The 22749-nt window shown below is 39.4% G+C and overlaps 1 long non-coding RNA gene across 3 annotated transcripts in view; it reads right to left on the bottom strand.

The window, feature by feature from the left end:
- Positions 1–22749, bottom strand: part of LOC309664517 — a 439565-nt gene that overhangs the window by 367620 nt on the left and 49196 nt on the right. Inside the window, exons 2-3 of one of the 3 annotated variants that reach the window (XR_014265872.1) lie at positions 20378–20452; positions 18421–18600 (exon numbers count right to left, since the gene is read on the bottom strand). This is a non-coding gene — a long non-coding RNA (uncharacterized lncRNA). Of the gene's footprint in view, positions 1–18420; positions 22747–22749 lie in introns of those variants that run through there. The other 2 variants (XR_014265874.1, XR_014265873.1) reach the window with 2 other exon arrangements.

Below are 22749 nucleotides of genomic sequence, written 5' to 3'. Positions count from 1 at the left end.
ATGGGAAATAGAGCAAAAACAAACAGAAAAGAAAGAAAGTGAACTCCTAAGATATGGCAGTAAGGGCAGCAAATCCTAGGAGTAATAGAAATAGTTTGACATTGAGGTACTTGGAAAGGAAGTCCTTGCAAACTGTTTAATAGCACAAATTAACAGAGAGAGAGCAGACAGCTGGGCTTGCCAAACACAGAGAACAACATGAAATATTTAGGAAGAAAATCAACCCAGACAAAAAGAGAAAAATGGGCTGGGACACATCTAACCCTCCAGGCTTGAAAACTTTACCAATTTGGGGGCAAAAAAGGATTGGCATGCTTACTTTGTTATTCACACTTGAGTTAATTACCTAGAGATCTCTGTAGTGAGTTGTATAGGTTTCTTTCAGTTGCTTTGTAAATCTCTGTTGTGTTTTGAGCAAAGCAATAATTTGCTTTCATTTAAGATCTTGTGACCCCAAAGAACACTGTATTGCTTATTTCAGAAATAAGTAAATCCCAGGTATGTCTTACCAACTTGCACACCTCCAATGTGAGCGTGCATATAAGGGGTGGCAATTGACTGCGTGGTATTAGGTGTGCGTGCAAAGAAACCATGAACTGTGAGAGTGCATGTGTTGTGTCGTGTGGTCAGATATAATAATGTTTCGAATGGTGCTGACAAGTCATGAGTCACTGGGTACACCCGGGGAAGATAATAACTTTCTGGAGGCAAGAAATCACTTGGGGGAGAAAACTGCTTCTGCCTTTGCCTTGCTGATTAATTTGCTAGAAAGGCAGGCACATTACCCAGCCCAGAGGTCAGGCAGCTGTGCGTGCCCCACTCTACCTTTTGAGGAGATAGCAAATGACCACAAGGCTGCTTGACATCAGGGACTGGTCAAGAAAACAAGTTCCAGGGCCTCTGGGACCAGCACTCTGTTGCCTCATTCCCCAGAGCTCATGTCTGGCATGACAGCACAGCCCTGAAGTAAGTTATGGCTCTGGAGAAAGCCCTGATGTTGAAATAGTGGGGAAAGGTTCTGACTGACCTGCAGAAAAAAAATGGAACAAACTAGAGATACAATAGGAGCCTGATATCTCTGCCTCTAGAAGAACAAGTTTATTATATCTGTAAAAAGACAAAAAGTAATTATTTAATCAACTGCCCCTGTAACCAGTGTTTTGTTTGTTTGGTTTGGTTTTATTTTTTTATTTTTTTGTACCTAACAAAAGCTATATCATATTCACACCAATAACAGTAGTCATAAACTGGGCAGGGAAGACAAGTTTCCTGCCTGCATCCCCTCCCGTTCACCCCCTCCCCACCGCTGAGACTCACAGCTCTAAACGAAGCAGAGTTAAACTTTTCTTAAGGAACCTCTCCATCCAACAGAGTCTGACTCTTAACTGTCAGATACATTTAATTCTATGCATTTAACAGAGGGCTTGACACAGGTGCTGTGTGAGCGAGCTGAGGAAAGGCACTCTGAGGATGTGAGAAAACAGCGTGGGGGGTGCGGTGCCCTGAGAAAGGGAAGCTCAGAGTCTGAAAGAAGCTCAGGAAAGAGGGAGGCTTTCTGAAGCTTGGAAAGGAAGGAACAAACTCCTCAGTGCCACAGCACATTAGGAAGCCAATAGATGGAGTTTGACTGGACTAGCTAATATAAGACATGGCCAGAATTAGCTAAGACTTGAGAGCATGTACCACTTCAAGTGGAGGACTCCCCACAGAACAACCAAGGCGTCTTTCGTCAAGAACTGTTTTACCATGATTTGCCGCCTCAGTTTAGAATTTTTTAACAGTTAAAATTAATGGTTGAAATTTTAAACTTCTGCTCTGTAAAAGACAAAGTCAAGAGAAGAAGAAAACAAGCTACAGACAGGGAGAAGATATTTGCAAAAGGCACATAAAGGACTGCTATCCAAAATACACAAAGAATTCCTAAAACTCACTAATAAGAAAACAAACAGGCCAATTAAAAAATGAGCCAAAGGCCTTAGCAGACACTTCATCAAAGAAGACATACAGATGGCAAATAAACATAGGAAAAGATGCTCCACATAATATGTCATCAGAGAAATGCAAATTTAAACAGTGACATACCACTACACACCTGTTAGAATGGCCAAAATCCAGAACACTGACAACACCAAAAGCAGACAAGGATATGGAGCAACAGGAACTCTCATACAAAATTGGTGGGAATGCAAAATGGTACAGCCACTTTGAAAGACAGCTTGGTGGTTTCTTACAAAACTAAACATACTCTTTTTTTTTTTTTTAATATACTCTTAACATATGATACAGCAGTCACGCTCCTTGGTATTTACCCAAAAAAGCTGAACATTTATGTCCACACAAGAAACTGCACATGATATTTAAAGCAGCTTTATTCATAATTGCCAAAACTTGAAGGCCACTAAAATGTCGTTCAGTAGGTGAATGTATAAATAAACTGTGGCACATCCAAACAATGGTAGGTTATTCAGTGCTAAAAGAGAAATGAGCTACCAAGTCATGAAAAAATATGGAAGAAAGTTAAATGCATATTACTAAGTAACAGAAGCCAATCTGAAAAGGTTACATACTGTATGATTCCAACTATATGACACTTTGGAAAAGGCAAAACTATAGAGATAACAAAAAGATCAGTGTTTGCCAGGAGTTGGGGAGTAGAAGGGAGGGATGAATAGGTGGAACACAGAGTATTTTTAGAGCAGTGAAACTATTCTGTATGATACTATAATGATGGATACTTGTCATTATATGTTTGTCCGAACCCATAGAATGTACAATACCAAGAGTGAACCCTAATGTAAACTATGGACTTTGGGTGATTCTGATGTGTCAATGCAGTTTCATCAATTTTAACAATTGTACCACCTTGGTGAGAGATGTTGATAATGGGGGAGGCTATGCATGTGTGGTGGCAGGGAAATCTCTGTATCTTCACCTCAATTATACTGTGAGCCTAAAAGTACTTTAAAAAATAAAGTCTTTTTTTCTTTAAAAAAAAAAAAAAAGGTAATAGTTGTATAAATGAAGTGTGGTTTCCTAGATTATAGCCTGGAACAGAAAAAGAGCATTAATGGAAAAACTGGTAAAAGTCTAGAGTTTAGTTAATAGTCATGTACCAACTTTGGTTTGTTATTTTTGACATATGTACCATGGTAATGTAAGATGTTAACACTAGAGGAGGCTGAGTAAAGGATATTCAGGAACTTTGCAACTTTACAAATCTAAAATTACTCCAAAATTAAAAGTTTATTTTAAAAAATTAATATTTGGCATTTCTGTGGTTAAATCCCAAAGCTATCTGAAAAACACTACAAGGAAAATTCACTCGTAACTCCCTAATTCTTACTTTGATTATTTTAAAGAATTCTGGAGTATCTGTACTAGACATACAAAACCAACCATCTTATCATAAAGACCCCAACAATCTTCTAAAAATTTCTCACCTCTAATACTCCCACATAATTCTAGAATCATGTGGTAGACTGCAAAAATGGCCACAATTCTTCACCCCTCCCTGTATCCACAGCTTTTGGCAGGATGACATAGCAGCTCCTACCATCAAGAATCTATTTCTCCACTCTGTGAATCTCGGCTGGGATTTTATGACTTTCAGTGAATGGGATATAAATGATGTGCAATTTCTGAGTCCAGGTCTCAAAAAGCCTTGATATCACTGTCACTGTCTGAACTCTCCTACCACCATGTAAACAAGCTCAAGCTCACCTACTGGAGGATTAGAGACTGCATGTAACATGGTTGAACCACCTGGCTGGGCCTTCCCTCAACTAGCCAGCCTCCAACCAATCTAGCTTTTGACTACAGATGTGTGAATGAGCCCAGCCAAGACCAGAGAAACCCCCTAGCTGGCCCTAATCCAAGCTGCCATTTGCAGGTTCATAAGCAATAATACAAGATTGTTGTTTTAACATACTAAGTTCGTTTTGCAGGTACAGCTTACTAATACAACTTTACACATATTAGCATGGCTATTATTAAGAAAGAAAGAAAGAAAGAAAGAAAGAAAGAAAGAAAGAAAGAAAGAAAGAAAGAAAGAAAGAAAGAAAGAAAGGAAAAAAGGGAGGGAGGAAGGAAGGAAAGAAGGAAGAAAGGGGGAAAGAAAGAAAGAACATAAGTGCACTATTGGTGGGAATGTAAAATGATGTGGCTACTGTGGAAAGCAGTATGGTAGTTCCTCAAAATACTGAAAATAGAATTACCATATGATCTAGCAATTCCACCTCTGGGTATATATGCAAAATAATTAAAAGCAGGGTTTAGAAGAGATGTTTGTACACTCATGCTCATTGTAGCATTGTTCACAATAACCAAAAAATGGAAACAACCCAAGTGTCCAACAAGAGATAAATGGATAAACAAAATGTGGTGTACATACAATGAAATATTATTCAGCCATAAAAAGGAAGGAAATTTTGACATATGCTACAACATGAATGAACTTTGAGCACATTATGTTAAGTGAAATAAACCAATCACAAAAAGAGAAATACTGTATGATTCCACATATATGATGCACCTAGAGTAGTCAAATTCATAGAGACAGAAAAATAGAAGAGTGGTTGCCAGAGCCTGGAGAAAGGGGGCAATGGGTGTAGAATTTCAGCTGCTTAATGGGTATAGAATTTCAGTTTTGCAAAATGACAAGAGTTCTGAAGATTGGTTATACAACAATGTGAATGTACTTAATGCTACTGAATTTTACACTTAAAAATGGTTAAGATGGTAAATTTTATATTATGTATATTTTACCATAACTGTTCTGAAAAGCTAATGATATAAATCCCATCCTCTCTGTTCAGTCCTCTCATCCCTTCTCACCCAAACTTGACCTCACAACATGAAGATTTTGTCCTCAATTCCTCAGAAGAAATCTCTACTCTGCTACCAACTTCTAGTTTAAAGTAGGAAAAAATAGAACACATGAAATTGTCACCTATGCTGTGCAGCTCAGGCCCAGGCACGGAAACTTTTTTTCTTTTTTTTAACCACACGGGCCTGTTGTGTTTTATCAACAGGATATCACAAAGGCCAGTGACAAAACCAGACTGAACCAGCTACCTCCAAGATGGCAGGCAAAGTGGACTAAGGGTCACCACTTTCCTTGCCTTGATTTATCTCTGTGTTTCCATACCAACTCCTGAGAGCTGAAGGACACTTGCCTGATTTATCTCTGTGTTTGTTTCAAAAGTACCTGGTGTTTGGCAGAGAGGCTTTGCAGCTGTTCTGTGAGAGATACATGCTTTGAGAGATATGCAGTGGTCAACCCCCCAGAGCGGGCTCTGACTTGACCACAGGAAGGCGCCTGCACAGATGAAACCTGGAGGTATCAAGAGTTACCTTTGCTTCATTACCGTGCTAAGATCTCCGTCCGAACTGGGTATTTGTACTCTGCTAGGCACAATTCGTGCCGTGTGCAAAGCAGTGTGGAAGACTGCGCATGCCCCAGCTGCCCTTGGAAATCTCCACCCTTTTGCTAGAGCCTGATGACCTGTCTGCCTCCTAACCCTAGGAATTCCCTTACTCCCTCCCTTCGGGGAGAAGGTGCCTTTAGAGCATGAGTTCCCCTTCTCCATTCTCTGGCCATAGAATAAAAGACTGTCTGGCTTGTACCAAACTCAGTTTCATTATTGGCAGCATGAACCCAGGCAGGAAAGAACTCCCTGACCGAGACAGGGGGGGCTTCAGTTCAGCTAGGGCTCCAAGAGGGGGGCCTCACATCTAATTTGGTAACAAAATCATCCTCTATCATTTTATAGACTAACTTAATGCAAGAAATTAGTTATTCTAGAAGCTTCCCCCCCTCATTTACTTCACCACCCTCAGGAAAATATGCCCCCATAGAACCCTCCTTACTACAAGCTCTTGGATTACGTCCTTCCCCCCTTCTCTTTTGCCCAACCATCTCTTAAATCTTACCAGTGACCTTATGGTGAAAAGCAAAGGACACATTGAATTCTAAAAGACTGACAAATGCACGCTTTTCTGAAGCTCAAGTAAAATTATGCTTCTACAGCCCAGCGACACTCCAGCTCCCTGTGGTTCAGTGCTTCATAGACACACATTCTCAGAAACACAGTCCGTTTTTAAAAAGCAATTAAAAATATTTTTAAAATTTGTTCTCCTCATTTCGGTCCTCCCCATCAAAAACTTTTTTAGAGCTTTTCTAATATAAATCTTGTCACCTCTCCTGCTGCTTCTGCTCTCTGTGCTCAGATTTACAAAAGAAGGCCCAGCATGGAAGGGAGGAAGAGGGAATCGTCTAGTGGCCAAGGCCCCAGTGTTCTTTTTTTGGGCAGATAGAGTGTCCCTATATAACCTGGCTGGCAGGTCTGAGTCTAAGAAAAGAGACACATATAGGGAAATGAATACAAAATATTTAAGTTACATAGTTCCCATGATATAACTTTTAGATGAGATTTATATTTAAACTGTACCAATTCTATTTCCCAGAAAGCGTGGCTTTTAAAATGAAAGCCCAGATGAATTTGATCAAAGGCGTTTTCAACGGAGCAAGGTTTGACATTTCTCATCCTGCACAGAGAAAATGAATAGTGGAGTCTTCATTCGTGGAAACCACAATTTCCGGCACTCGCTCCTTTGGAGTCTTACCATCTCATTGCAACAGCGCACAGCCTCCCCTGTGGATCCAAGGAGAGGAGAAAACCTCTTTCCCTGACACACCCAAAGAGGCAAGAAAAAAGTACTTTCAACACCTCACCTGCTGGAGGAGAAGCCAGCTGCCTCCCAGTGCTCTGTAAGAAATACTGGCTAAAAAAAAAATTTTTTTTTAATAAATTTAATTTCCTTTGAAGTGGCTATTTGATCTCAATTCATACATTGAAATAATTCCTGAGAAGATGATGTCTGCCACCTCCCATTCCTAGCTCTCCAAACCTCCCTCTCAGCCTCTTCCTATACACTCTGGTTATTGTAAACAGCTTACACTCCCTAAACCAGGGAGTAGCAACCTGAGTGCCACAAATGTATTGCATTGCCCCAGGGTGCCTTGCAAATGTTACATTTGTCTCAAGAGTCACCACTTGCTAAAAGTTGGGAAGCGCTGTCCTTTACGTATTGTTTCTGGACTCAGCTGCCCTAGAAATGTGGAAAACCTTTTATCTGTGTAATTTATACCCATTTTTTCAGATTCAGCTCTGGGTATCTGACTTCTTCCTCCAGGAAGCCTTCCCTAATCCGACCTAACCCACAATTTGGTGTAGGTTAGGTACTTCTCTACACTCTGAAATACCCTCTGCACCTAGATTCCATATCCACAGTGTAGTGTTATACATAGCCACTAAGAAGTAGTTCCCCCACTATGTCCTGCTTTGAGGGGAAAGTCCTCATAACTGTTGTCATTCTACCCTTAATTGAAGTTAGTCCGAATTTTTCAGTAAGTTCTGTTAACCATCTCTGTCTAGGGCAAGTCTCTTTACCCTTCAAGGCCCCACTAAGATTAACCTTGGTGATAACCTCCCTGCCCGATCTCAGCTCCAGCAAAAGTGCTTTGTGTGGACTTCCCTGGTGGCGCAGTGGTTAAGAATCCACCTGCCAATGCAGGGGACACAGGTTCGAGCCCTGGTCCGTGAAGGTCCCACATGCCGCAGAGCAACTAAGCCCTAGTGCGTCACAACTACTGAGCCTGCGCTCTAGAGCCCCCGAGCCACAACTACTGAAGCTTGGGCACCTAGAGCCCGTGCTCCGGAATAAGAGAAGCCGCCGCAATGAGAAGCCCACGCAATGCAACAAAGAGTAGCCCCTGCTCGCCACAACTAGAGAAAGCCGGCACGCAGCAACGAAGATCCAACACAGCCAAAAATTAATTAATTTTTTTTTTAAAGAGTGCTTTGTGCATATGCTCCATCATAGCCCTGCCTGCACCATGTTCTGGTCTGATGTACCCATCTTTTCCGTCTCACTAGACTGCAACCTTATGGGCACTAGGACTACGTCTGATTTGTATATTTGTAGGTCCAATACTAGTAGTGCCTGAACAGAGGCATTCTCTGTTCCCTCAATGAATACCCTGTCTCCCAAGAACAATCATAATTCTAGCTAAATTGTCAAAGAGTAAAGACATGTCAACATTTTTACTTCCTTTATAGACCCTAAAGAAAAAAAAAAAAAAGCTTTTGGCTCCATGTTGTAAACCAGTGGTTCTTGACCTTAGGATGCATCAATGTCACCTGCAGAACTTGTCAAAACAGATTGCTGGGCCCCATGCCCAGAGATTTGAGTTCATTGGTCTTGGATGGGGCCCAAGAATTTGCCTTTCTAACAAGCCTCCAGGTGATGTTGATTTTGCAAGTCCACGATTTAGATTTTGAGTAATCCTGTGCAAAAACCAAGCCATCAGATAACCCAAGCAGATCTTTGCCAGGTTTTACCTAACACACACCTCTGATCCTGGACTGAATGAATAATCTTAAAGAGAAATGTACCATGTAGTGCTTACATGTTCTGGGCCAAAAGGAAAAGGCTCTCATTGTTTTGCATCTAGCATTTTTATCAGTTTTTGTTGCTGTCATTTTTGTAAGATGGTCCAAAGGGAAGTAACAGTCAGTAAATACCTACCATGAGAGACAGCCGATATTGAGGTTAAGGACACAGTCCTGGAGCCAGACTCCCTGCTACCAAATCCTGGCTCAGCTTAATCTCTGTGCTTCAGCCTCCTCTTCTGTAGATTAGGAATAATGACAGCCCTCCCTTATGTGGTTGCTGTGAAGCTTCAATGAATTGACAGATGTAACGTGCTTAGCACAGTGTCTGGCATATAGTAAATTCTCCAAAAGCATTAGTTTTCCTCGCTATTAGTACTCTTAAACATTACTGTGTTTACACACAATATCAATTTAACCTTCACTACAGCTTGCCTAAGTTCATACAATTAAAAAGAGCTAAAACTGGGATAGAAATCAAGGTTTGATTCCAAAATTCATGTTTCTCTTTCTATTCATTCATATACTTGAAAGGTTATTAGAAGGCAATTTCCTGAGTCCCATCTGACTGCCCAGATTCTTATCCCAGTCTATGGTGGACCCAGAAATCTGCATTTTAAACTAGCATCTCAGTTTCTAAACTCTAAATCTGATGCTAGTGGTCTAGGGATCTTTTCCATATACTGCCTTGCAGTATGAACATGAGGATTAGTGAGAACAAGTATAGGACTGGGCTTTAGAAACTAAGTGCTAAGCAAATGTCTTTGTTATTATGAAAATAAATTGTTTTTCTTCAAATGTTAAAGCTATATCAAAATAAGAAAAAACTGTGTTAGAACACAGTTGAAAACTAAAAGCTGTTGCTCTAATTTGACCAGGAAAATGAAATCTAAAAATCCTCTGGAATAAAATGATGTAACAAAGATTGAAAACTCTGTTTCTGGAGTCAGTTTGGTTCCCAGTTCTATTTCTTATTACCATGTGAGCTCAGGCAACTTATTTCACCTCTCTGAACTTCAATTTGCTCATCTGTAAATAAAAATACCTACCTCATAGGACTGTTGCAAATACTAAATGAAATAATGCATGTAAAGTACTTAGCACTGTGTCTGGAATAGAATATATACTCAATAAGTTGTGCCATGATTATTCTTATTAATGTTGACAGTTACAGGAGTTGCACAGAAAAAGAAGTATTTGACACCACTACAGCTATAACCACTGGCATAAAATGGTTTTTTAAATAGGGAGCTTAACGGTATTTTACAAATTTTAAATAATATTTAGGAAATTTGAGTGCTCACCATCATCCCTAACCTATGTGTGTAAATCTCAGCATCACCATATCTTTATAATATTTGGAGAAATGTGAGAGTGTGCCCACTAAAGATTCCCTTCCCAAAAGAGTTCTTCGTGGTCCCCAGAGCCTGAGGAAGAAACGGACGCTGGCACTTGCTCAGCAATTGCAGAGAAATGAGAAATCTTCTCAAAAAGTTTTTCCGCTCGCTGTGGAGTTTTCCTCATTAAACAGCCCCTTCCCAAGATCACCATCACAAACTCATACATTCTAAAATGCCTCACAGACCTTTGGAAAGAGCCTGCAGCCCACCCACCTCCAGTGTCTGTCTTGGGATACAGGGAAAGAACAGGAATAAACAAGATAACTCATTGCACCTGTTTGGTTAACACTGCCTGTAAGCAAATTCTGAACCCAGGAGTGTGTGTGTGTATGTGTGTATGTTTCTTTGGAAAACAGAAATGTGGAGGTTAAAATTAATTCTAAATGCTTTAGAAGCATGAGTTGAAGTCACCTAAACACTATATTGCTGCTGGCATGTCATCAACATGATTTGGCATGAAATAATTCTTAGAAAACACTCCACTGAAGAAAGAACAGAAATGCACTATCTCCAAAGACAAGACAAGAAATTGCTTTGTGAGATCAGCCCATTTGTCAAGTGAGTGAGTTGGGCTGCTCACTGGGTATGAAGGCCACTGTCAGCCCTAGTCTAGAATTCTAAGATTCTATGTATTCATATAGATATATAGATGCACACACACATGTGTATACATAGACATATGTAAAACATAAATTTTAATTGGTTCCAAGCATATGATAAATAGTGTAATACTATTTAAAACTCACCAGAACAGATGAACCGGTTTGCAAGGCAGAAATGGAGACAACAGATGTAGAGAACAAACGTATGGACCCCAAGGGGGGAAAGCAGGGGTGGAGGGGATGAATTGGGAGATTGGGAGTAACATATATACACTAATATGTATAAAATAAATAACTAATAAGAACCTGCTGAATATAAATAAATAAATAAATAAAATTCAAAATTAATTAATTAATTAATTAAAATAAAACTCACCAGAATTCTCCATCCTTAGCATTAAGCTTATGATAAACACAGAAATTTCCCACCAAATGGAAAAAGGAATTTTTTTCAAAAGTAAAACCATTCCCAAGGAGCATCACAGGATTTTGTTAGGTTAAATGTTAGATTAAAATCCTGCAAGTAGGGACTCCCCTGGTGGCGCAGTGGGTAAGAATCCACCTGCCAGTGCAGGGGACACGGGTTCGAGCCCTGGTCCAGGCAGATCCCACTAAGCCCATGCACCACAACTACTGAGCCTACGCTCTAGAGCCCGTGAGCCACAACTACTGAGCCTGAGTGCCACAACCACTGAAGCCCGCACGCCTAGAGCCTGTGCTCTGCAGCAAGAGAAGCCACCCAATGAGAAGCCCGGGAACCGCAAGGAAGAGTAGCCCCCACTCGCCACAAGTAGAGAAAGCCCGCGCGCAGCAACAAAGACCCAAGGCAGCCAAAAATAAAAATAAATAAATAAAATTAAAAAAAAAAATCCTGCAAGTGCTGCCATAGTGAAACTTGGAAAATGTTACTCGATTTTCAATTAAATTTAATATGCCATGTGACTTATTTACTTAATTTTATATATCGATTTTGTTGGGGGTTTTTTTGCTGTTGTTGTTTGTTTTTAAGGAAATGTCCCTCATCTAAAATCACACAGTGTAAAATTGGAAGTGTCAACGGAACTAAAAGAGGAGGAAGGCTCCAAGTCTACTTTCCAAAAAGGCAAGGAAAAACCGTTAATCCTTCAATCTCAGGTTATCATAAATTCGTAAACAAGCCCTCTCTTCTTCCTCTTAGGCCGACAAACCCAATCCCACCCTCTGTCCCCATTCGGTATGTAAAAGCATTTTTTCTTTTTAGCCAATGAAAGGGGCTGGGTAAGTGCCTGGGTGGGGGTCAGGTCTTTCCCGCACAGCTAAGCCTGCGGCGCGAAAGCTTCTCCCTCCTTCTTCCCCCTCACTGATCCGTAACACCAGAAGAAGGGTCTGCCCAGAGTAACCTGCACCCGGGCGGAGCAGGCACGTTAAGGCTCCGAAAGGGCAGGAAAACAGAAGCGCTCTAACTGGACCACTGGAGACCTTGTTTTGCCCTCAAGAAGCCGAAACTGCAAGGCCTAATTCCAGTGATTTCCAGGTGTCGTGGGTTTCCAAGCTCACAGAACATCGCCCTCTTTCTAGTGGTTTGCAGACAGTCCCTGGCTGGTGCAGGTCAGTTTCCCGGTTCACAGCGCTTCCTGTCTAAGGAAAGGTTTAGGACCCGCACCAGCCAAGAGACTTGCAATTAGCCCCGTGAAGTTTCAGTGCTCTGTGGTCATCAACTGTGTCAACCGCTCCCCTGCTCAACCTAGCTCCCTCTTAATGGGGTGTGAGAGGAGGAACTAGACAATAATGTTACTAACTACTATTTTTATTTTTTAATTAACCCAGGAGAAATACAAAATAAAGTAAACCTTTTGCGGGTGGGGAGTGGAATGAATTCCCAAGGCAGAGATTATCGTGACCTTATTTTCAGTGATCTGCACCGAGGTTCTGACCTCTACAGGTGCCTAAGCATTTGCTGCCAGAGGTATTTTTTCTGGGAAAAAAAGGAAGGAAGGAAAGAAGGAAGAAAGGAACCTACAAAACAAACACAAGTTAGCTGTAGTCTCTCTTAGCAGATGAATAGCACAGATATCTTTGTTTATATTTTTGCACATTTTCCCATGAAACCTCTCATAGCCCTCTCTACCCCCCCCCCACCCACCCACTTTTCAGCAAACAAAATATTTCAGCAAGGATGTGAGAAAGAACAGTCATTTCTTAATGTGGGAAACCGGTTTTATTTACGAACATGCGCAGTTCATTGTTGCCCTGGGGGATGCTTGTGTCTGAACTGTTTAACGAGAGCTAACCAGGTCTTTGGGCAGGCCTGACTTGGAAGCAAATAAAACTTGAGCTCTGTGTGTACACAGGAGAGAATGTTAAAGAAAACATGTACTATTGTGTTCCACATGGATTTGGGACCTTCCTTTCAGTTCTGATTATCCACACCTTGTGTTTTCTGGAATGTTTGATACATTGGTGGTCTGCACTTGCAAGATTAAATGTTATTAAATGTTAGCACTGGAAGGGACCCAAGAAGGTCATCCATTGAGTCAACCTTCTCATCTTTGCAGGGAACAGAGACCCTGAGAAGTTGTGACTTGGAACTAAATTCAAAAGATATAAACAACCCCTGAAGACAGGGCAAGCCTGGAAGGCAATATTCGGGTCTAACCAGCAAGTAGAAGGACCCCCATGTAAAATCCTCTAGGCAGCCATCCTTCCACAGGGATGAGGTTACCCAAGAGGCCTAAGTCTGCATAAAGCACTGCACTTGGGAGTCCTTCCCTCATCCTTTCTTCTTCCCTGCTTCCTGAACCCTAGCCCTTCGGTTTTCTAATGAGTCCTGTCTGGGTGGGAGTAGAGGACTAAAGGAACAGGATACAGGCTGTCTCATATGCACCAAATGCACAATGTCCGCTTCGGCGAAACCCTCTTAACTTGCAAGAGGTAGCAAGCTTTATTTGAGTGTTAATAACATATGTGGCCCTGGTAAGAAGAGAGGATCTGAGAAAGAGGAATGGCGCTCAAATCAAAGCAGAAGCCAGCTGCTCCTTCCTTTCTCTCTGTAAGCATAAACCAGCACATAAGTAGTCCCTGTTTGGAGGCACGAGGGGAAGTCAGGGAGAAAACACAAAAAGGGAGGCCTCTCAGATGGAGTTCTATTTATTTTTTTTTACAAGGGTTAAAGGGCTTCTTTTGAAAGGCAAGCCTAGAATTTAAACCACTACCCCAAATAAGACATGACATTATCTGCAGACATCGCCTAATCCTCCATTGTGAAATTAACATTCATCTAAAAGAAGGGAGTTTCCTCTTTAAAGAACCAACCTTTAAAAAAATGTTTAAAATTTAGATGATTTTAGTTTCACCAATGAGAAAAATTAGAACTTGTTGGGGAAAAAAAATTGGTTTCAACAGATTTTTTGGTCTTCTCTGCTAAGATTTTTGGTTCAGAAGTTTGGACTCCTGCTGCATAAGAAATCTTTGGCTTTTGAGACGCCAAACAATGTTTACCAGATTTGGAGCTGGGAGTGAGGTTTCTTCTCAAATGAGGCTAAGGTTTCTCAGCCTACAACATCCCAGTTTCCAGCACAGGCTGCCTGATTCTTCATGTTTTCCCAATGAAGCTAGCTGTGTAAGGCACAGTTTAAAGGACAATACTCTTATAGTTTGTACTACCTCAAACTGATGATTACATTTCATTTAGAGATGTAATTCATTTATTCACTTCTTAAAATACTTGAGTGTGCTGATGGGCAAAGTAGAAATGAGTCAAATTTCCTTGTACCTCACATCAGTTCTGTTAATTTACGCTCTGAAAAAATTAAGAATAATAAACTTTCATCTAAGCACCCTCAAATGTTACCTCCTAGGGCAATTACAAAGCAGAGGGATTAATCAATCATGTGAATCAAATGCAAAGATTACAAAAAGTTCAAAATGAATAATGTTCTATTCTGGAGGAAAACCTGTCTCTTTTGAGCATCACAGCCACGAAGTGGTACATTTCTGATTTAGTTAATAAGAGCCCAATTATATTTGAAATGTAGATTAATTCTCCTAAAAGCATTAATCAATTTGGCAAGGACACCTCAATAATAATGCGGTCTCTTTATTGCTTCCATGGTAAGATTGTGCCCCCATAACCGTAATCAGCTTATTGATACAAATACCTCTTTCCTTCAGTTGATTCAAATAGAACATTTCATAGGTACTTTCAGCTGATGGGATGGTAAATAATTTTTAGACTAAAAGTTGAAGTGGATTGATTAGAAGCAATTTTTTCTGTTTTGCACAATAAAAAGATGAACTACATGGTTCGCCAAGCCAATTTGTAGAGCAACCTCTCCTCTCTAATTGCTGCCACACTAATGTAGTAGAAGCCGAGTGCTAGGAAGTAGAGAAATCCATTTACCCAGCCATGACATTTAAGTAGCAAACACAAGTACTGGATTTTTCCATTACCCTTCATTTCAGCCCTGCTACGTTCCACCTGTGACCCTTATGCGATGAGGGCAATGTGCTTTCATACAATTTGGTAACCATAAGAAAGGTCCACTTCAAAATGTTTGAGAGCAGACTAAAATCATTTTTTAGAAAAGCATAATTAAGTCCATAACCAATCTCACTAATTTCTGATAATGTATTGCAAAACCAAATTATTTGATAAACACTCTAATAAATGTACATCATGCCTGAGGGGGAAAATTGCATATTTTCTCTGTCACAGATAACACAGTCTTTGTCACCAATAATCCCAAACTTGAATAGTGCTTTTATTTCATATAAGACTTTATTTCAACAACAGGAAGCAGGCAAGTTCTCCAAAAACACCCTGTGTTCCTTTGTTGTATATCTTACCACAGAGAAATGGGAACGCATCTTCAAATAGATTCCATGTTGAAATGCGTATCAAAGAAAAAACTCTGTATCTTTATTTTTCACAACTCTCCTAAGACATTTTAGTCTGAGCCAAAGTTTCTTTAGATAAGTTATCATTGAATGGATACAGAGAAGCTTCCAGGGATGTGTCCTTCTGGAATATCATCTCCATACTTCCTGGCACAGGGAATAGTACTTGGAAAGCAGTAGATGGCCCATGAATGTTTGCTGAATGAAGGATGAATGTTTACAGGGCCCTTGGACTCTTAGGGTGGGGAAAAGACCAAAGCAATATTTTTAAACAAAGCAAAGTAAGTCAGTTTTATTTTGTTTTCTTTTTTTTCCCCAAAGGAGTTATTCTTGTCCTCCAAAAATGAAATAAAGAATATTTAGGATTTTTACCTCCAATTGAAATTTCTTCAGTAATTCATCAACACCACACTTGAAGCCAAAGCATTCGCTTCAGGGTTGAATTCAGAAGCTGATTCCACAAAAAATCAACCTCAAATATAGCATCTTCTGCTTCAAACAACTCTGTGCAATGCCACAAAAATAGAGGACAGTCCTTGGAGGATATGCTATCTGAAAGCTAAAAGCTTTACCCTTTTCTTTATTTCTGTTGTTTACTTAAATTGCTTGGTAAAAGATTTATCCACCAGTTCTTCCTCGTGTAAATTTAATAGCCCAGATATTAAAACCATCAAGTTCGAGGTTAGAGAGGAAAATGCCAACCTTGCTTCTTAATGACAGCAGCCCACCCAAAGATGCTTAAACACCATCAACAGTATCCTTGATGCTTTAACAAGAGTACTTAAAAAGCAATTAAGTATGCCAATCTCAGGCTGAAAACAATTTTAAAATAACACATGCATTAAGTCCCTGCTTCTTGACAAAGTAGTGATTTGCACCACATGATTTAGATACTGTGCATCATTACAGCCATTTCCACAAGGCAGGGAAGTGCGTGCTAAGGAAGATTCATGCTATTGTAAGTTCGGTTCTTTCTCCCCCGTTAAAAAACAAAACTGCAAACAATCGACTCTAACAGTCTGAGTAACTACCAAAAACTTCACCACTATAGGAAACGTTGATATTAGCTAAGAGCTAAAACTTAATATTTATTGGCCTTTGACTATTAAGATACAGGAAATTGGAGGATAGAAGTCAGCAGGATGGAAAAAAGAGGTGTAGGTAAAGACTTTGCACTAGGGAACTTTCCTCCAAGAGGGTACATTTGAGTTGAAGTTGTGCCAAAGGCCACAGATGGTGTCAAACACTATTGCATCCTCAGCAACCGTAACTGGGGAGGATGGGTGGTAGCTAAGTTCAGGACGTTGAACTGGGAGGACAATGACAAGTTGGTTACCACCTGGACAGCTGAGCCTACACAGAAGCGTGGATTGTAAGGCCCGCCATGAGGTACTTCCCATGCTAGGGCTGAGGCGCAGCCCATGGCTGATTGAGGGAGATCCATTTAGCAGCGGATAGTACAAGGCAAGGAATGCGATGGCGAACAGGAAGGAGCAACTCTAGGTAAGGAGTTCCACAGCCAGGTCCTTTGGTCAAGCCAAGACCATGCGGATATAAAGGTATCTGAAGACTTTACACTTTTCTGGAACCAGTGTGTCTGGGCAATCATCAAAGGTTTGGGGTTCCACTTGTTTCTCAAAACTGTCCTGGTAAGATGATTACAACCCCTTTCTCAGATGGGAGAGTTTGACATCAGCAAAGCCTGCTTCTTTCCTGTTCAATGTAGACAGTGTTTCAGATGTTTAAAAAATGGCCCAGATGTTTTTAATAGAAGGCAGTCATAGCTGCATAGCGTATCGTCAACAAAATCAGAGGCAATAGGGTGAAGGTGTTAGGAACACAGGCAGTGGGGCCACACAAACTGGGTTCCACCATGTACTAGCTGTGTGACTTTGGGCAAGGTAATTAATCTCTCTGAGCCTGATCTGTAAAATTAGGACAACAAGTAATTTGAGGATTAAATGAGGTAAACCATGTTAAGAATTTAGCACAGTCCTTGACACTGTGGGCCATCCAGGAGTGGTTACTGTTGTTGTTATTATCAGACAGCAAAATGCTACACTGGACAAGAGCTACAATCATATTTGGGCCTCAAAAGGCATAATCCTCCCAGTGTGAGCCACAGCTATTTTTCCACCTCAAAATCTGTTTTGGAATATAGCAAGGAAAAAATAAATAATTGACTCAATGTTGAATCTTCTGATTCTGAGCATTTTTCATTTTCCTGTGGCCTCTGCCCATGTTCCAACTATTTCTAGATTGCTCTCTTAGAAGCAGTTTGGTATGTACTCTAGAGAAGTATTTGTTTTAATACAAGTTCAAACCAAATGTAATTAGTAAAAGAAGCTTCTGGGAGAAAAAAATTGTATTGTGCATTCCAATGCCGGTTTTCAAATTATTCATTTGGTTGATGCCTCTTATGCAGATAATTAAGAAATAACTGCACCCTGAGTGTAGACATTCAGAAATTAAAATGTGTATATTGTCCACTCTAATGAGACAATACCTATCCCGTGAGGAAAAAGTCACTCTACTTGGAATGCTCATAATTACTTTAACCTGAGTCATTCCCACTGGTAAGTTATTAAATTCCTAAGTGCTGGTTCTATCAAAATGTGTTTTTTCTCAAAGTAAGGTGATATACAACTGGGGCCTTGAAGGAAAGGTAAGTTTTGTATAGGAAAATAAATATAGAGAAGGAAAGAAGATCAGAGGCAGAAAGAAAAGAGTAGAAGACGGAGAGGGAGAAGGCTAGATGGTGGTCAGGCCTGACGGTGGCTATCGGTCCCAGAACCCCAACCAGGAAAGGTAGCAGGCTATTCATCATGCATCCTTTTACAAGTAGCTGTACCTGGCTCCTGAACAATGCTGAATAATATCTAGGGGCTGCACATCAAAATAAAATAAGTCCCAGACAACCAGATACCAGAAAGAGATTATTTCTTGAATGGCCCCTGAGATTCCAGGTTTAGGGACAGTTCTATGATAATTATCCAAGAAGCTGAATACAAGTTTCCCCACTCTCCGAAAGTAACGATTTCCTATCAAAACTTTCACAAGCAGAAATGGTGTAATGCAAGAATCAATTACCTTAAGACACATCTTGCTGACAGGGACGCACAAAATAAATGGAGATAAAGCACAGATGCTCACAGACACAAAGGGATGGCAGCTTGACGCTGAGATGCAGAGTGTAGTTCCTGGGGAAGGAGCTTGTGGTGCCACTCTCGCCGCTCGAGATGGGGTACATGCTGCCTCTATAACGGCTCACTGCAAAAAAACACTGATGCTATTTTCGCTTTTCACCGTTTTTTGTAAAAGCAAAAATACTCCTCAGATTTCTTTTAGTTAACAAAAACAGGTACTAATTTAGGTCTTTTGTAAAAGTGACGTGTCACAAAGCGAACTTCTGAAAAGCAAGGGATACCTGTATGTATTATTATTCTGTACCCTGAGTACTTCATTCTCTTAGACTTTCTTTGATCTTGGGTCTTGGCTTTGTGTCCAACTGCCAAGGGGTTTAGGTAAAAGTGAAAGAGAACTTCCTTACAGCTACTGAAGAGGTAGCTGGAGTAATAGGTGGGCTAGGAGAGTGAGGAAAATGGGAATTTGATGGCTGTCTAAGTTTCAGAGCTCAGGCACAAGGCTCTTTCCATTGCACATTATTTTAATAAGTTTAGAAAAATGGTTGTGTTTCAACAAAGCACTGTGGAAACATACAGTACTCTTTCTCAGTCATGGTACATACAGGTAGAGAGGACATTTGTTTTTAAATGTCCAGTCACATAAATTAACTGGATCTCCAGACTTTAATTTTGAAGGAAAACTAGACTGGCTCTAAATAATTGAAGACAAGCAGAGAAAACATCTTAATAAAACTTCATAATTTGACTTGCAGTTCCTTGAGCCATTAGTGCTTACTCTTATTAGGTACATGATTACCAAGTGATTGGTAAGTATCAGTTAGTAACCTGAACATTTATAGGGCCTTTTTATCTAGCTGAAAGCTGATTGTTTATTAGAACTACTTTCATCCATCTTCCCCAACCTGAATTGCCCATTCATCCTCTGTTATTTTCTACCTTTTTAAAATATTATTTTTTGTTACAAGCATGCCCCCCAAAATGCCATACGTTTGTATGGCTCACTTCACAGAGAACTTTCACAATAACTATTGAATCTATATTATTTAGCTTCAATTTTAAATTAAATCTGTCACTGTAAATCCCTAGAAGATAGTGGTCGAATTTATGTAAATTCTCTTGATACAGTTCATAATCAATAATACTTTTGATGATGATGCTACTTTTTAGGTAAAGATATATCTGATTTTTAAAATGTACCATAAGCAAAGCCTTTTCAACTCTGTTCACAACATAAATTTAACCACACAGGAAAGAGTGGTTAATATTAATGAGGAAGATGAATGAACCAGGCCAAGGCAGCCAAGACTGTTCAATATTTGCAATTCTATAGTTTACATTTGTTAACAAGTTTAATTAATTTGGTGAATAAGTGAGCTGTGGGCAAGTCACTTACTAGTTCTCTGAAACCACTTTGCCTTGAAATTATTAAGAGACGTTTAATTGATTTAACTTGAACTAAGAGGACAAGGCTGAAACACTTTGCATCAAAACAGAAGCTTCACTAAAATGATTTGATGTACCCTGAGCCCTATAATCTGAAAAGATGAACAAAAGCACATTAACCCTAACTGCCTGGTCCAGAAAGCCTCCTGAATGACATGGGACCAACCAAGGAACTCTGATTCAGCTGCTGCTGCTGTCACCTTACATAACTTTACATGTTATTTCTGCAAACACTTAATAGCTATACCAAAGACCAATTCCCCCAAATGGGTACAAATCCAAAACAATTTTCATTTCTTTATTGTATCAACTAACAGACTGAGTGTATTTCTTACATGAAATATAATTCTTATCATCATTTATATTTTATATTTTATTTAATTTTAATGGCAATATATTCACAAGGTACAAGAATCAAATAATATATAAAAATATACAGTAAGAAGTGTCACACTCACCCCAGTTCCCATCACCACTCCAACAGGTAATCACTTTTATTAATTTCTTCTAATCATTTTAGAGTTTCTTTGGCTCTAGAAGCAAACATGAATATGTATTTTTATTTCCTTTTCTTTTTTCCACAAAAGGTTGCATGTTATATAGTCTGCTCTACACTTTTTTTTTTAACTTAACGATGCAGTTTATCCTGGAGATCTTTTCATATCAATTTTTCTTTGGTTTTTGTTTTTAACGGCTATATGCTATTCCATTGTATGAATATGCCATAGTTGGTTTTGTTTTTAAACTATGTCCTTGTTGATTTACATTTGGGTTGCTTCCAATCTTTTGCTACTGCAAACAGTGCTTCAGTGAGTAACCTTGTTCATTCATTGCAATGTTTATTCTAAGGCCATGCTTGTGAATGTTTTAATCATCACAGCCATTTTATATATTACCATTTCATAACATTTAAGCATGGCTAAATAGATGCAGCCATGGGAACATAATGAGAACCAGAAGAAACAAGCACCTTTATGCTGTGACCTACATCTTATGTATCAGATGCTAGATGCAAACTACCAACCTCATTAAGGGCTAGAGTCCTCATATTCATTATTTCCTCTTTTGACAAAAAATTTTTTTTTAATTTTTAAGAATTCATGGGTCAGGCTCTGTTCTAAGCACTGGAGATACTGCAGTAAATAAAGGTGGCAAAGTCCTAATTTTATGGTACTTATACCCTAGTAGAGAGATGCAGAAAATTTATAAATAAATACATAGCAGCAGCCTTTCTCTCTCACAAAAACCAGAGGAGACCAGGTACAGGTTAAAATTTAGACGGCCCTGGTGAGTAAATTGCCCTTCATGTCCACAGTTTAGAAAGAGACAAGCAGTTGCCATTAAACCTCTGGCTTCCCTAGAGCTGTGACTCATACATTTTTTAATTAATTGTGGACAAATTTTATCTTGCCTGTTTATGGTCACACTCCCAATTGAGAAAACTCCATATTATAGAAATGTTGATTCTCAAAATTAATCTATACAAATATAATGCAATTCCACTCAAAACCTCAACAGGATTTTTCGTAGAACTTGACCAACTGATTTTAAAGTTCACCTTGCCCTACCTGATATGAAATATACTATAAAGCTACAATAATTAAAACAGTATGCTACTGGTGAAGAAACATTGATGGGCAAGGATAGAAAGTCTATAAACATTCTAATATGTACAAGAGAATTTAATACTAAATTGACTGAAACTGCTGTTTTTAGAGATCACAAATGGCTGAAAATTGCCAATTGTGTATGGTACAGTCAAAGGTACGATAACATTTTACATAGGGTAACATTTTACATAGATAAAAGACAAATTAGCCCCCAAAATCGACTGTCCATTTTGGGAGAGGGGAAATTTGGTTAGATCCTTATCTCATACCAAGCATAAAAATAAGTTATTTTATCAATTGTATTAACAATGTAAATATTAGAAGTATATACAAAAATATATATTAGTTAAGGTATTTAGTGGCTGTAACAGATAAATCCCCAAATCTCAGCAGCTTAAAAGTCACGCAAAAATCAAAACACATGTTTCTGATTGTGTAGCTCTTCTCCAAGAAGTGATTCCGATCCTAACACTTTCCATATTGTGGTTCCACCATCTTCAATATATAGCTCCCCATTTCTCCCTGGGGGTTATATTCCTTACAGACAACCAAAAGGAAAAATAGTATAAAAGATCGCACAGGCAAGTCACGGAAAATGGCACACGTTCCGTTAGCCTCTGTCCACATTCTGTCAGCCAGAACTCAATAGCACAGCCACACCCAGTTGCAAGGAAGGTTGGAATATAAAGTCTGGCTATGTGCTCAGAAGGAAAAGGAAAAGAGTTGACTGAACAGCTAGCCTGTGTCCACTTCATCTATACATTTTTATGCAGAGGAAAACTAGGAGCATATGTTTGTGGGCTTGTGGTAAGGAAGATTTTCTTAGGCCAAAAGTGAAAAAATGAAAGATTGGCAGACTTGACTTCATAAAGCACAAAAACCTAACCATAAAAGACACCGTAAGCAAAGTTTAAAGGACAAATGAGAAACAGGAAGAAAATATTTATAACATATAAAGCAAAAGATTAACGTTGAAGAATATAAAAGTTACAAATGGCCAATAAATATGTGAACAAGTGCTCAGTCTCACTAGAAATCAGTGAAATTCTACCTTAAAACGAGGAAAGGATATTTTTTTACCCATCAGATTTGTAAAAGATCTCTAAACGTTTAAAATATCCAGCAATTCCTCTTCTAAATATCTATCTTAAAGAAATGCTTCCCAAAATGTTCAAAGTGAAATGAAGAATTTTGTTGTATCACTTACAATAATAAAAAAT

The sequence above is a fragment of the Balaenoptera physalus genome (genome assembly GCF_965194825.1).
Source record: "Balaenoptera physalus genome assembly, chromosome: 7".
NCBI lineage: Eukaryota > Metazoa > Chordata > Mammalia > Artiodactyla > Balaenopteridae > Balaenoptera > Balaenoptera physalus.
Note: the sequence above shows the minus strand (reverse complement) of the source record. Positions and strands in the feature narration are given on the sequence as shown.